The sequence below is a fragment of the Macrobrachium nipponense genome, chromosome 39, assembly GCF_015104395.2.
Source record: "Macrobrachium nipponense isolate FS-2020 chromosome 39, ASM1510439v2, whole genome shotgun sequence".
Classification (NCBI taxonomy): domain Eukaryota; kingdom Metazoa; phylum Arthropoda; class Malacostraca; order Decapoda; family Palaemonidae; genus Macrobrachium; species Macrobrachium nipponense.
Genome location: NC_061099.1, coordinates 29854113 through 29869395, shown reverse-complemented (window position 1 = coordinate 29869395; position 15283 = coordinate 29854113). Strand labels below are relative to the sequence as shown.

At 35.9% G+C, this 15283-nt stretch overlaps 1 protein-coding gene across 1 annotated transcript in view; it reads left to right on the top strand.

Annotated features, from left to right (window-relative positions):
- The first annotated feature begins 729 nt into the window (after positions 1–729).
- Positions 730–15283, top strand: part of LOC135210244 (uncharacterized) — a 358033-nt gene continuing 343479 nt past the window's right edge. The window contains exon 1 of the mRNA XM_064243093.1: positions 730–1130. The gene's annotated coding sequence lies outside the window, so the exon portion shown is untranslated. The remainder of the gene's footprint in view (positions 1131–15283) is intronic.

The following is a 15283-nucleotide window of genomic DNA, read 5'->3' as shown; positions in this document are numbered from 1 at the left end:
ATAGCCTAGAGGACATTCTTTACAGAGAGAGAGAGAGAGAGAGAGAGAGAGAGAGAGAAGAGAGAGAGAGGCTCCCCTTTTGTTTACTTCTCTAGCGGGAGCCATTGATAAAAATGAACTGTAATTTGAAGATATTTGAAAATGACCCAGAGGAGCGTTGAAGATACAACGTTTGCACTGAAGTTAATTCTCTCTCTCTCTCTCTCCCATTACGAAGATATTTCTCGGCCTAAGCAATGCGTTCAGTTCGTAGGATAAATTTTGGATAAAGACTGTTCTGCATCGTAATACTATTCTTGTTAACTAAATATAGTACGTCCAAAGCAACGTCACAAAATGAATAATCTTCATTATATTATACTCAATTATTGTTCGTTATTCATTAAAACTTGAAATCAACAGAAAAATATATAAAATACGATCATTTCTCCATACCAGAGAATATGCATCCCACTGCACTGGATCCTGATGTATCCCTGTGCGCGATAGCGCAGTGCTGCCCGACACACGACTTACTTTAATGCGAACATCCTGCAAAGCTTTTAAATGGGCATTTTTTCAGCAAAAGGTCCCTGCCGTTTATAATTAATGTTAATTTTACGGACGTTTTCGAGATATAGAGGTTACTCCCATTTGATTTTATATTTCAATATCATCGCCATGGGGTGTACGATACGTTGGGTTCCATTTCGCGAAGTAACTGTAATTCCCGTCACTTCAGTTTGATCAGCTGTCAAGAAAGCATCTGCTTAGTTTCAAAATTTTTTTTAGTGGCGCGGTGTTTAGCGGTGCATTGGCTGTATTTGGCTAGTGTTTTGAGACGCTCATTTGCAATAATGCATGCAGAAAGGCTGAGACACACCAAGAGGGCTGGCATTCGGCATATTGGCGAAGAAAAGGCTCGGAAAAGACGGACCACTTTACTAACAACTGGTACAGCCGCTAATCGCGGAGATGGATCCTCAACACGTGGACGGATTGGTTCCTCCTGTAGTTCTCTAAAAAGGCGAAATACGAAAGGAATTTACTTTGCTCTGATCGGAGATCGCTGCCCAGATGTGATGACATACTGATGCTGAAAGGAAATACAGTAGAACATATCATACCAATCAGCCATCAAATCTCGTCATGTAAGTTACGCTATGCATTAGCCTATTTGTTGTTGTCGGTGGACGTTTATTTATTTCGTTATTTATTTCCTAACTGCAATTGGACGTGTTTCGTACTAGTTCCTGCGGGGTTAGGTGAATATATTTCGCTGTGCCTCGTACTAGCTTAGTTCCTGGGATGTCAAATATATTTCGCCGTGTTTCGTACTAGCCCCCTTGGAGGTCAAATGTATCTCGCCGTGTCTCGTACTAGTTCCTGGGGTCAATATATATATTTCGCCGTGCCTCGTACTAGTTCCTGGGATATCAAATATATTTCGCCGTGCTTAGTACTACTATTAGCCCCCTGGATGTTAACTAGCCTATATTTCGCCGTGTTTCGTACTAGGCCCCGCTGGTTGTCAAATGTACAGACGGCCAACGAAGAATTGGCGTAGTTTCTTAATTCATTGTTCGTTATGGAAATATTGCCATATGCAGGTGCCACATTATTTACTTAGCTAACAATAAATAACATTTCCTTTCAAAGGTGCTATACTTGAAATAAATTACATTAGAATTGAGTAGACTTGTTCAACGTGTTAAAGATAATTATTTTGCAAAGTAAGGAAAATATATACCGATTTGTCCACGATTTCTAATTTTATTGTCAACTCTAGCTTCGTGACAGCATACCGAGGGATTTTTGAAGTTGGCTTTGCTGCCGCTCGAGTCTTGACTCAACGTATCGTACAGTAAGTTCCAGAAGTGAAGTGACAAATTTCAGAGGATTTCGTTCGAAATTCACTAACTGGCAACTAGAACACGTAGCTGAAACTTTTTTTTTTTTTTCTTTTTTTTTTTTTTGCAGTGGAAGCTCTGTCAAGCAAGATAAAGCTAACATATGATGCACAAATATCAAATCTATGATATTTATAACAATCACAAGAGAAAATTACGGTAATAGTAATTATTTTAAAGTATAGTAATTACTTCAAACTATAGAAACGAAACAATTTGAATTTTTTGTTGAACACAGGATTACCAACATTATCAATGTATATTTCGAGCAATGTGGAAACAAATATTTAATAGCATAGTGTATTTATCAATATTTTTAGCGAAGATGCATAAAACCATGCAAGTATCAATAGAATGTAAAGGGAAAATCTCCGCAACATTAAACATAATCAACCATGAAATGCATCTAGATTCAAAAGAGAAGTTGGGTGTGGTTGGTAGTTCTGATTTTAGCATCTAGGACTGAGCACAAACACCATCTTCGAGAAAGGCTCTAACTGTTGCTGCTACCTTTCAGGTGACTAAGCCTAGTTCCGGGAATACCAAGGCTTACAAGGCAGGGCCGCTGTGTTATTTAGGCAAAGATAGAACCATTAGAACCGAGACTAGGACCTGTCCTTGCACCTGGGAAACAGACTCGCTATTATAAAAAATAAGAAAGACTGTCGCAAGCAACCAGAACACTCGTAAAAATCACCACCTGGTTAATTAGGGAGACGACAGACCCCAACCACCCCTCCTCCCCCACTACCTCTCTCTACCTCTACCCATAATCCAAACTCCACCATTTTCACTTCGACTTTTTACCTCAAATCTTCTAACCATATTCCAAAAACCATGAAATAAATGACTGATTTGGTAAGTGGGCATATCATATAAGGGAGTGATATCACCCAAATTCATATTTCCACGGGCAACCAGTAATCAGTTCGATCCAGTCAAGCATTATTGGATAATAGAAATTTATGAGTTTTTGTGGGATATATATATATATATATATATATATATATATATATATATATATATATATATAAAGAAGCACCCCAGGATGACCTATAGGTCTAGTGCTCCATTCTTAAAACAGGCCTCTGGTTATTCCTGACTAGATAAAAAGATCCTGAGAGAGAGAGAGAAGAGAGAGAGATGAGAGAGAGAGATAGAGAGAGAGAGAGAGAGAGAGGAGAAGAGAGAGAGAGAGCATAACAGGAGATACTCGAACTGAAATAATGCTCGCCAAGCATATTCACACTCCTGATCGTATGGACAAGATAGTCTCACTTATGCGCTGAAAAAGAAAAAAAAAAAGTGGAAACCTACAAAAATACTCGTTTGATGCGATCCTGAACACAATTCCACATGCAAAAATTTGCACAAATGAGGAATTCAATGAAATTATTAACTAACATGCTGGCAAATATATTTCCTTGATTCTTGAATAGGCCTAACCATGTAACCAAAGCTAAACGCACATATAAACTTGGATTTCTTTCTTTTTTTTTACACACAAACTTGTCTCTTATTTATATTTCATTTAATCAGATGCTAAACTTCTTTGTGCTTTATCAAAAGAAATCATAATAACTTCGATATAACGCTATAAAAGTATAAAGTTAATTTACATATATTAGGCCAATGCTTATGCACTCGGTTCCTGCTGCCCTCAATGGTGAACACTTGATATTGATATCACGCATTGAGAGCCGCAGATGATTCTATGGGGAACTTTTTTATTTCTATTTTTAATAAACAATTATTGAACTAACATTGATCATTCAATGGGGAAATACATTCTGTGCTTCTACAGTTAATCACTGATACGTAATATCAGATAAAGAGGATGACAATAATTGGAATGAAATGTACTAACTGGCAACCCTACGAGAGTTTGTAAAGTACGATCAATTCTGAAATTTGTCGCTTCACTTCTGGAACGTACTGTACTGCACTGGGGTGTTGTCCATTTCGTCTCCTACAGCCGATAAATAATACATCAAGGCGTTAACATTCCTTGAAAACGATGTTTAATTAAACTAATTTTGTCCTTTGATCAATAAAAGAATAATTTGCATGACACATTTAGTGGGCCTAAATTGGACTTCTGATTTTCCCACATAATTAGCCTAGGTCTATTTTCAGCAGTATAACTATACGGTTATACGTAATATTAATGAATATTTAAATCGATATATATATATATATATATATATATATATAATATATATATATATATATATATATATATTAATCTGCTTTATTTGATTATTCCCGTTATTCTTGTTTTATTAGCCCTGTTCGCCTTTCTTCTTATCCTTTTCATAATTGCTTAACATAATTAACTCATCCTTGCATATCATCCTGTTTCATTTGGACACGTTGGAAAGCTGTGGGAGTCAAAACTGACGAATACATTAAGAAAGGCTTACTTTCATTAAAGCTTTCTTAGGTTGATCTTTCTGTAGTTATTCATTTCTGCTAAATAGAAATTAATTCAAATTAGTTTCACATGTATACCTAGACCTACTACCATAAGCATATTATAAGTAGCTGAAAGGATAAGAAATATGAAAGGTGACGTTCTCGTTTAAGTCTATTTCATGTTTTTTTTTTTTTTTTTTTTTTTCTTCAAGAAAAATCTACTGCTTTAATCAAGGGTTGCTCTTTGACGGCTACAGGGTGTAACACTAGTGTATGCACTTATTTTGGGGAATGAAAGATAAAGTTTCTTTGAACAGAAAATATTTTATAAACCTCCGTTTTAAGGCGTCCGTTGTCGGTGCGGGGAATTTTAAAATAACCGTTATCATTAGCTTTCACGCGATACGAATTCGTCGGATCGAGTAACCTGAGATGGAGAAGAGAACGGAGGTGGCGTATAGGAGTGATAGAAGGATTAGACCGATGTTAATGAAGTATCTCCCAATAAAATGTATTCTTTAGGTTTTGAAAAAAAAAAAAAAAGTGCATGCATCATTGAAACTGTTTCCCTCCCTATCCGTGGTATTCACTGGCCACCGATAAAAAACAAAACAAAAAGAGTAAGCCTAACTGAATCTCTCATCCATCAAAGATAAGTTTGCTTATTCATTAGACTTATTCATTAGACACTTATCAAAGATTTAAAGTGTAGATTTAAAAATCTCTTCCTCTCCATCTAAAGTATTCATCAGACACCAGCCATAAGCTGGTTCAGCAATGTCGTGACGAGGCAGTAGAATTCAAAATTCACAAATGAATGTTGCTCAGCAACATTTACACTACTGTATTGTCTTCCGCTCTTGTGGTGCTTCGAGGTGTTCCACCTCTAGGCCCATGTTCTAAATTTTGCGGTCCTTTAAACAATTTGATTTTTCTATGTAGGATTCCTCTCCGGTTTATTAAGCTTTCTTGATGTCTCTCCAACAGGAACTTGCACCGAATGCAGTGCAATAATTGTCTCTCGCTCATCGAGGGATGTTTTTTAGACCGATAAATGACGCATTGACATTAGATTCCCGTGCACATAACATCAAAAGCAAGAGTGAGGTCGCCTGGTTCACAGTTAGGATATCGTTTTTTTTTTTTTTTTTTTTTTGTTTTTTTTTTTTTTTTTTTTTTTTTTTTTTTTTTTTTTTTTAACTTTGATAGCATTTTGTGAGATTCCAATGTTTTCTGTAAAATTTAACAAATGGAATAGTTCAACTACCTTCAACATAATATTGAAATGATAATTTAAGGACTATGTTTATGTGATACTACTAGTGATAGGTGTCTCCTATCTATATAGTAATGTATATCTATGGTTGTGATATGACGTTTTTTATCACTTCGTTTCGTTCACGTCAATTTTGCTATATGGAAAATAGTTTTACACAATAACATAACATAATGTTCTAAAGATATCAGTGACTGTTTTTAACGTCACTACATATGATTTCTTCCATCTTTGAAAAGAAAAATAGACAAATAAAGCATGAATCGTGCGTCAGGCAGGTGAACGAAAAATTATGAAACTGCCAAGAGTTTTTTGGCCGACAGTACAGTGATGCTCAAATCTCATGCGATTTGACTCCATAGGATTTCGTTCAAAATTCACTAACTGGCAACCTAGCATGCTCCATATTTATTTATTATTGCAATGCAAAAACGCGATTTTGGCGTACAATAGTGCCATATTATGTTTCATAAGAGTGAAATCTGTCATATATTTAAAAATTGTAAGAAAATGTCACGTGTAGCCAAATTCCAGAAAAACTCTTACGAAACATTTTCAAAACTTTCGTTCACTCATTGCTGAAGCATTTGACCAAAACGAAGTCGCCATCAAACCTCAGTTCAAATGTTAAATAAATAAAAAAAACTAAATAAATTTTCGTAACATTAATAATGCTTCCAAAGCAAACATAAAATTTGGAATAGTTCTATTTGATTGCTTTTACCCTCAACGTTGAAAAAATGTAAATATGTATATACAGAAGTAGAATGCGCCCACCGATAGCAACATGTGAGGTGAGACGTATCATTAGTGTCGGTGCAACAACAGCCAGCTGGTATATAAGTAGGTCTACAATGAGTAGCGACCATCAAATTATCTTGAAAACATTTACTTTATATGTGTTAAAGGAATATTTGGATTTTCATACATAATTATTCGGTATCTTAAATATTTCAAACAAAAAATGATAGCATACTTCCAAATATTCGTCTATTTGTCAAAGTCAAGATATTATATATTCCTAGGCGTAGGTGTTAGATTTTCTTTACTTTACACTTAACATTCACATCTCTATATTAACAATTTCTGGCCAGAAAGCAAATGAGGTTATCTACACATTCTTGCACTTTAAGTTAACTTATGAAAGAAAATATTATACACCAAAAGCAGAAGGACTTTTAAGAAAATAATATTGTAAACCAGTTGAAAAACAAGTGTTCCATATGCCTTGATTTTAATACTTATGATATTTCGATTAATAGCCATCTTCACCATATAACCAAAATCATTAGCATCTTTTATTCTTCAAAGAACAGATAATCTATACAAATAAAAACATTAGTAAAGATTACATCTCAAAAAAGCTTAGATTATTTTTCTAGGCCTATAAATCATTTTGCAACATGCAGGCAGCTTAAACACAGCCTGAAACTTCAATACTCAAAGAAAACTGGTAGTAATTCATATTCCTCAAAGAACAGGTAATCTCTATAGATAAATTAATTAGTAACAGATTACATCTCAGATGGCTTAGATGATTTTTTTAGGCCTATAAAAATTTTTCCAATGCAGCCGAAAACTTCAACATTAAAATAAAACTTGTTTTAATTCAGATTCCTACTTTGAAATTGTTGTTATGACTGTTGAGCTAATTAGGTCCACTGTCATAATGCTGCAGACGTGGTTATGTTGACCAGTCCGAGGAGCATGTTGAGTGTGCTTTAATTGCTGGCACCGCTAACCTTATCACACCGCACTTTGAACTAAGCAACGTAAAGATAAAAAAAAAAAAAACAAAAAAAAACAAAAAAAAAAAAAAAAAAAAAATTCGATTCAAATCACCCAAATTAAGAATTATACTGATGCATAAAAGGGATCATATCTATTTAACCATAAGGAAAATAAGACTAACTTTGAATTCGCAAACTTTTTGACATGAATGACATTACAAATATAAAAAGAAAAATAATAGCACTACTTGGCAACGTCACGTTGAGTCTGAGAATATGGACGGGGGAGGGGGATACAAAAAAGAATCAATGTCGCATGAGATTTGAGCCCCACTGTACTATTTCGTTCGCCGTGTTTTTCGTATATCCTCCTTGGGTGTTGGGGTCAAATTTGTATCTTTCACCGTGTTTCACACTGTGATAGTTGGCAAAGAACACCCCTTTACCTCCCTTTTGGGGGACAATGTATTTCGCCGTGTTTCGTACTAGGCCCCCCCCCCCTGGTTGTCAAATGTATTTCGCTGTGTTTCGTATATCTCCTTGGTGGTCAAATATATTTCGCCGTGTTTTCGTACTAGCCCACTCGGGGGTCAAATTATTTCCCCGTGGTTTAGTACCTATGAGCCCCTGAGGGGTCAAATATATATCGCCGTGTTTAGTACTACCCCGTGTGTGGGTCAAATGTTACTAAGTGGCATTTCGCAAAAATTGAAACTTAAAAAAAAAAAAGAATCATTTGCATACCCACTATATTTATTTGGTATTGAGATAAATACTAGTTTCCAAGAAGTATATATATATATATACCTGGAATATTTTTTATCATTTTTTATGGAATATTCGAAAGATATATAAAAAAAAATGAGTAGGAATGTTTGGACCCGTTAAGCAATCTTATTACACATTAAAACAACAATATCGAGCCGGGGTATTTAATTTTCAATAGAATTAGCTTTATTTTAATTTTTAAAGTCTATACTGTGTATGTCATCCAGCTAGAACTATTAGGCCTAGTTACTGTGTATGTCATCCAGCTAGAACTATTAGGCCTAGTTACTGTGTATGTCATCCAGGTAGAACTATTTGGCCTATTTACTGTGTATGTCATCCAGCTAGGTAGAACTATTAGGCCTAGTTACTGTGTATGTCATCCAGCTAAACTATTAGGCCTATTTACTGTGTATGTATCCAGCTAAAACTATTAGGCCTATTTACTGTGTATGTCATCCACAGGTAGAACTATTTGGGGCCTATTTACTGTGTATGTCATCCAGCTAGGTAGAACTATTAGGCCTAGTTACTGTGCATGCCATCCAGCCAGAACTATTAGGCCTAGTTACTGTGTATGTCATCCAGCTAGAACAACTAGACCTAGTTACTGTGTATGTCACCTAGCTAGAACTATTAGGCCTAGTTACTGTGTAGGCCAACCAGCTAGTACTGTTAGGCCTAGTTACTGTGTATGTCATCCAGCTAGAACTGTTAGACCTAGTTACTATGTATGCCATCCAGCTAAGTTGAACTATTAGGCCTAGGTATGTTCAGATTGCCACCGACTAAATTTGAATGATTATAGTTGAGCAAGTTTAAGGTAGGAGTTTGAATATTTAAAATGACCGAATTTTATATTGAAATTAGGCCTAAGTTTCATGAGCATTGAAATATTAAATCGTGGATGAAGTTTAGTCTAATTATTATTATTATATTATATGTAGGAGTTTTTTATCACTAGACTATTTCATATACTCGTATGGGCCCATTATTCATACCGTGAATACCTTGGAACATCTCTGTGAAAGCTTTAGAATTGATTTATAATGCAACTGCGGGGTCTTCCTCTTGTTATATATACACCTTTCAGACCTCCTTACTGTCAGTTTCCCGTCCAGCGTTGAATGACCTCGTAGGTCGTAGCGCTTTATTGGCCTACATTTTCATATTTCATTTAATTCCACCAACATTTCACTCGTTGGACTTGTGATGTAGAACCGTTGACTTACGATGATAGAATTTTTATAAGTGTCATCATGATATTAGTCCTATGGGTCGAGATGTATAGCTACTAATATATTCTGGCTCCACTTAAATAAAGAGATGCAGATCGACTCAAATCGCCCCCAGGAGTTCCATAGAAATGAATGAGAACAAACGTTGGCCGAAGAAGAGGTTAATGCGGAAATATTATGCGCTGGGGAATTGCAATTATCCGGGAAAAGAAATGACTTTTGGGAACAGAAAATCAAATGAGAGAGAGAGAGAGAGAGAGAGAGAGAGAGAGAGTTTCGGGATATTCATAAAACGCGAAATATCAGTACATATATTGACGAGGCAGTCTAAGGTCAATCTCCATGGAATTTGGCTGCAAATAAGAGAGAGAGAGAGTTACGGGATATTCATAAAACGTGAAAATATCACTACACTTGACGAGGAATCTCCATGGAATTTGGCTGCAAATTACCTATCAATACCTGATTGGTCCCCGAATGCGAGGCGGTAATCGTATCACTTTTGGGAACACCAAAATCATCGAAGATCCTTTCTTTTGGGGCGAGTCATTTGAACCCGAAACCAGATTACCGGAGGACGGGAGGGAGGGGGGGAGGGGGTTGGCGCCCCGGGGGGGTGACAGTAAAGTCGCGGGCGTGAAATACTGATGAATATTTAATTTCCATTCTCAGAACGTTTAGTCAGTGTACCACCGTTCATATTATTTTACTTCCATCTGACTAGCTTTTTTTTTTTTTCTTTTTTTTTTTTCTTTTCTTTTTCTCTCAATTTCCGTTTCAGCGCTGAATGACCTCCACCTCATAGGTCCCAGCGCTTGGCCTTTAGCCTAGCTTATATATTCGATTCTTTGTTTGTATAATTCTAATTTTTTTTTTTTTTTTTTTTCACTGTCGTTGTGATGTTGGTCAATTTGATTTGTCTCGTAGGTTTATTATTTTTTTAATCTCTCTCTCTCTCTCTCTCTCTCTCTCTCTCTCTCTCTCTCTCTCTCTCTCCATACAGAATTAGTTTACTTTATTATCAAATGATTCAAAATATAAGGGGCAACGGTTATACTAAAGGCTATTATTATTACTTGCTTGGATAATTGACTCTCTCTCTCTCTCTCTCTCTCTCTCTCTCTCTCTCTCTCTCTCTCTCTCTTTACACACACACAATCAGGTTTCCTCATTATCAAATAATTTTAAATACTAAAACAAAGGTTATTATTATTATTACTTTCTTGGATAATTGACCTCTCTCTCTCTCTCTCGTCTCTCTCTACTCTCCTCTCTCTCTCTCTCTCTCTCTCTCTCTCTCTCTCTCTCTCTCTCTCTCACTTTGTTATTTAGATGTGAGGCAACCTTTGGGGTCCCGCAAGGATCCATCTTAGGACCAATATTGGTTGTTGTTATTTTGTTAACGATTTTGTCGGAATCTTTACCTGGTGTTTTCGTTTTCCAGTATGCTGATGATACTCAAATCATACTTGAAGGGGACATATACAACATGAATGATTTATTAAGAAGGGCTGAAGCAGTCTGGAGAAGGCCAAGCAATATTTTCAGAGACATGGCCATCCTATTAAACGAAAATAAAACTCAGTGCATTTTATAGGCGTTCAAGACAATATATATCGGCCATAGATGAAAATGTGAGGGTAGATTTCAATGGCTATGTTATCAGACCTATGAAAGTTGTGAAAAACTTAGGTGTCTATTTTGACCGTTTTATGACTTTTGACTCTCATATTGAGGAGGTATGCAAAAAGGCGACGGGCATACTTATTTATTTGAACAGAATAAAAGATCATTTTGAACCTTCCACGCGCCTGATTGCTGTTCAGTCACTAGTAATGAGCCCCATCCTCTATTGTTTTAAGGTATGGGAGTGCACTAATAATGTCCATCTCGACAAAATTCAAAAAAATGTGTAATTTCGCTGCTAGAGTAGCTGTAGGCGGTATTAGGACGTACGATCATATTTCTCCTGTTCTGAAAAAGCTGGAATGGTTGAAGGTCAAAGATGAGTATATTTACGAAGTTTGTGTGTTTGTTTTTAAAGTTTTAAGTTATTTTACCGGAATGGCTGTATCATTTTAATATGTTTAACTCAGTAACTGGTGTTTATACTCGTCAGGTTTGTGATCTTGTTGTAAAAAGAGCGACAACAGATATCGGCTCAAGGGAGCTCCCGTCTAGGGGCCCCTCCCTGTGGAATAAGCTACCACAAGATATCAAGGACGCGCCTATCTTTATTCTTTTAAGAATAACTTGAAGAAAATGTTTTGTTACATCAGTATTAACTTACTTTGAATTTATTTCAATACTGATCTTTCATGATTTTACCTATATGCATATATATACGCATTGTAGAATAACCAGTGTCAATTGGAAATAAAATATTATTATTATTACTCTCTCTCCCGTTTTGTTGGGTCGTTAAACATAAGATTTCTCTAATCTAATTACTTTTAGGCTTTTTTTTTTTACAGAGGTAGATTTTTGCTAGAAGTTTGGATGTTTGAATGAGGAAATATTTTTTTTCGAGAAAATAGATTTTTTTGAGAAAGGAACGGAAAAATCCTTTAAAGTGGGTATTCTCTCGTTCATCTCTCTCTCTCTCTCATCTCACTCTCTCTATCTCTCTCTCTCTCTCTCTCTCTCTATCTCATTCAGTTTTTCTTCATTATCAAATCATTTTAAATGTTACAAGGCAAAGATTTATCTGCTTGGATAATTGACCTCTCTCTCTCTCTCAAAGCACAGTTAGTTTTTTTCATTATCAAGTGTTTTGAATATTAAAAAGCAAGGATTATCTTCTGAGATAATAGACTCTCTCTCTCTCTCTCTCTCTCTCTCTCTCTCTCTCTCTCTCTCTCTCTCTCTCTCTCTCTCTCTCTCTCTCTTATACACGTGACGTTTCTGTCAGTTCCTCACGCAGACCTTTATTCAAGAGTTATGATGGCCACTTGTTTGGTTTTAAAGCATATATTTATTTTCCTCTTTTTCCGATTTATTCTTTTCTTTGTCCTCCATCCGTTTCCGAGAACACTCGGACCTTTCTTCTTTTCTTCTTGGCCCCACAATACCCAGACAAAGAATGTTTGTCTGCCTCTCCTAGGAAGCTTTAGCGTAGAATTTATTTATTTATTTATTTATATATTTATTTATTTTGTCCTTCATTTAAGATAATTAAAGGCACGATTTAATTAATTTCACAGACAATTGGTCAGTTATTTTTCCCCTTTAATACTAGGACGTATTTTTTTTTCTCCCTACAACACTAGGACGTATTTTTTCTCCCTACAATTCTAGGACGTAATTTTTCTCCCTACAACACTTGGACGTATTTTTTTTCCCTACAACACTTGGACAGATTATTTCTCAATACAATCCAAGACTTGGACATATTTTTCCTTCCTACAATTAATTCTAGGACGTATTTTTTTCTCCCTACAATGCTAGGACGTATTTTTTCTCCCTACAACACTTGGACGTATTTTTTTCTCCCTACAACACTTGGACGTATTTTTTCTCCTTACAATGCTATGACGTATTTTTTCTCCCTATAACACTTGGATGTATTCTTTTCTCCCTATAATCTTAGGACGTATTTTTTTCTACCCACAACACTTGGACGTATTTTTCTTTACCTACAACACTTAGAGGTATTTTTCTCCCTACAACACTTGGATGTATTTTTTCCCTACAACACTTGGACAGATTTTTTTTCTCAATACAATCCTAGGACGTATTTTTCTACCTACAACTCCTGGACGTATTTTTCTTCTCCATGAAACACTTGGACGTATGTTTTTCTCTCTACCACATTAGGACATATATATAATCTCCCTACAACGCTTAGACGTATATATTGTTCTTATCACTACAACACTTGGACATATTTTCTCTCCCTACAGCACTTGGACGTATTTCTCTTTCCCATAAAACGCCTGGACGTATTTTTATTCTGCCTACAATACTTGGACGCATTTTTCTTCTCCAAACAACATTTGGACGTATTTTTCTTCTCCAAACAACATTTGGACTGATTTTTCTTGTCTGCAACACATGGGCGTATATTTCTACTCGCTACAAAACTTGGACGTAAGCCAGATCCTTTTAAACCGTTTCTTGGCTAAGTGAACGTAGGTCTAATTTTTTTTTTTTTTTTTTTTTTTGGGGGGGTGGTGATATATAGTAGCAAGTCCCACCCATTTCCTCACAAAATGCCAAGGCATAATATGAACCTCCTAGTCGCCGACATAATCAATGAACGAGGATTCGTTCTGACAAAAGAACAGAGGTTCTCGAGAACCACTTCCATTCTTCTCATTCTCTCCAAACAGATGGATCTGAGACTTTTTCATCACACTTCTTTTAATGTGTTTTTTCTCTAAGACTTTTTATCACTGTATACCTCTTTGAAAGTATTTTTTATTCCATTTTTTACCTCATATTATTTTAATTCGTTTTTCTATTACTTCTCCGGATAGTCAACCAAATTTGTCGAAATTTTGCTAGATCTCTCATTATTAAGAAGTTATTTCAACTTTGACAGAGAACGAATGTATCGTAAGCACTCTCTCTCTCTCTCTCTCTCTCTCTCTCTCTCTCTCTCTCTCTCTCTCTCTCTCTCTCTCTCTCTCTCTCAACACTTATTCATGGAAAATTGCCATCCTTGTGGCACGTTGCAATAATTTTAATCAACATGAAAGCGCCCCTCATATCTCTCTCCCGTCTGCCTGCTTATGTTTCATTATACCATTCGTACGTATACAGTTAAAACTTTTGTTATATAAAATCTCTAGCATACGCAGAAGCCATATCGTTGTCGTTCTGTGTCTTTTAAGACCCCTGGGATCTCTGGGAGATTAAGATATAAAGAGAAATCTTACCCCGAGAACGACTATGGCACAACATTCATCCGGTGATTGGGGACCCACGAATGACTCTTTCGTAAGTTAAAGAAAGAAAAAAATCTAATCGGTCAGAATGACGTCGTTTTGTATAGTTAGGAGACTCTCTCTCTCTCTCTCTCTCTCTCTCTCTCTCTCTCTCTCTCTCTCTCTCTCTTTGATGTGTGGTCTAAATCCCCACTTTCCCATCAGGGCAAGCTAGAATGTCGATTTGGTAGTTTTGTGGATAACGGGAAATGTTTCCGGTACAAACAGATTCACTATATATATATATATATATATATATATATATATATATATATATATATATGTATATATATATATATATATATATATATATATATATATATATATATATATATATATGCTTCATATATTTATTTTACCAGAATATCACCTTACCAACAACAGCATCGAGTGGTCACCTGATCACCAAGAGGATCAAAACTAGTCTTAAGTATTATCCAATCTGAACCATATCCATGTATAGCCATATTTGTTTTCAAATATTTATTCTCAGATAACTTTCAAGTTTTACTTAATATCAGTGTTGTATAACTTTCGCAATCTCTATCGTTTAATGAGTTCGTCTCCAGATTAACGTCATCTCTATACGCAAACCTCGTAATGGACGATCTGCTTTCTTTTAGGCCGATATGACGTCACGATAAATAGCCATCCATATCTGTTTCAAACATTTATTTACACTGATAACTTTCAGGTTTTACTAATACGATTATTTCACAATCCTTTATCATTTATATTCGTTATCGTTTACTGGTACGTATCCAAAATAGAAAGATATATACGTACGCAAATCACCCGTAAGGAATCTCTGCTTTATTTTAGGCCAATATAACGTCACGATGAAGTTCAAACGGGGTGGACTGGAGAGGGGCGCCGTTATAACCCTTAACACTTAGCCAAGGTGATCCCTGCCAGACGTATATAAACGCGGTGGCGTTTGTCGTAACTTTGAACTTTTATCAAGCTCTCTCGTTGCGTCAAATTTGGGACGGAACCTTTTGCCAAATTCCAATCAAGATGCAGTTACTATGAGCTGTTT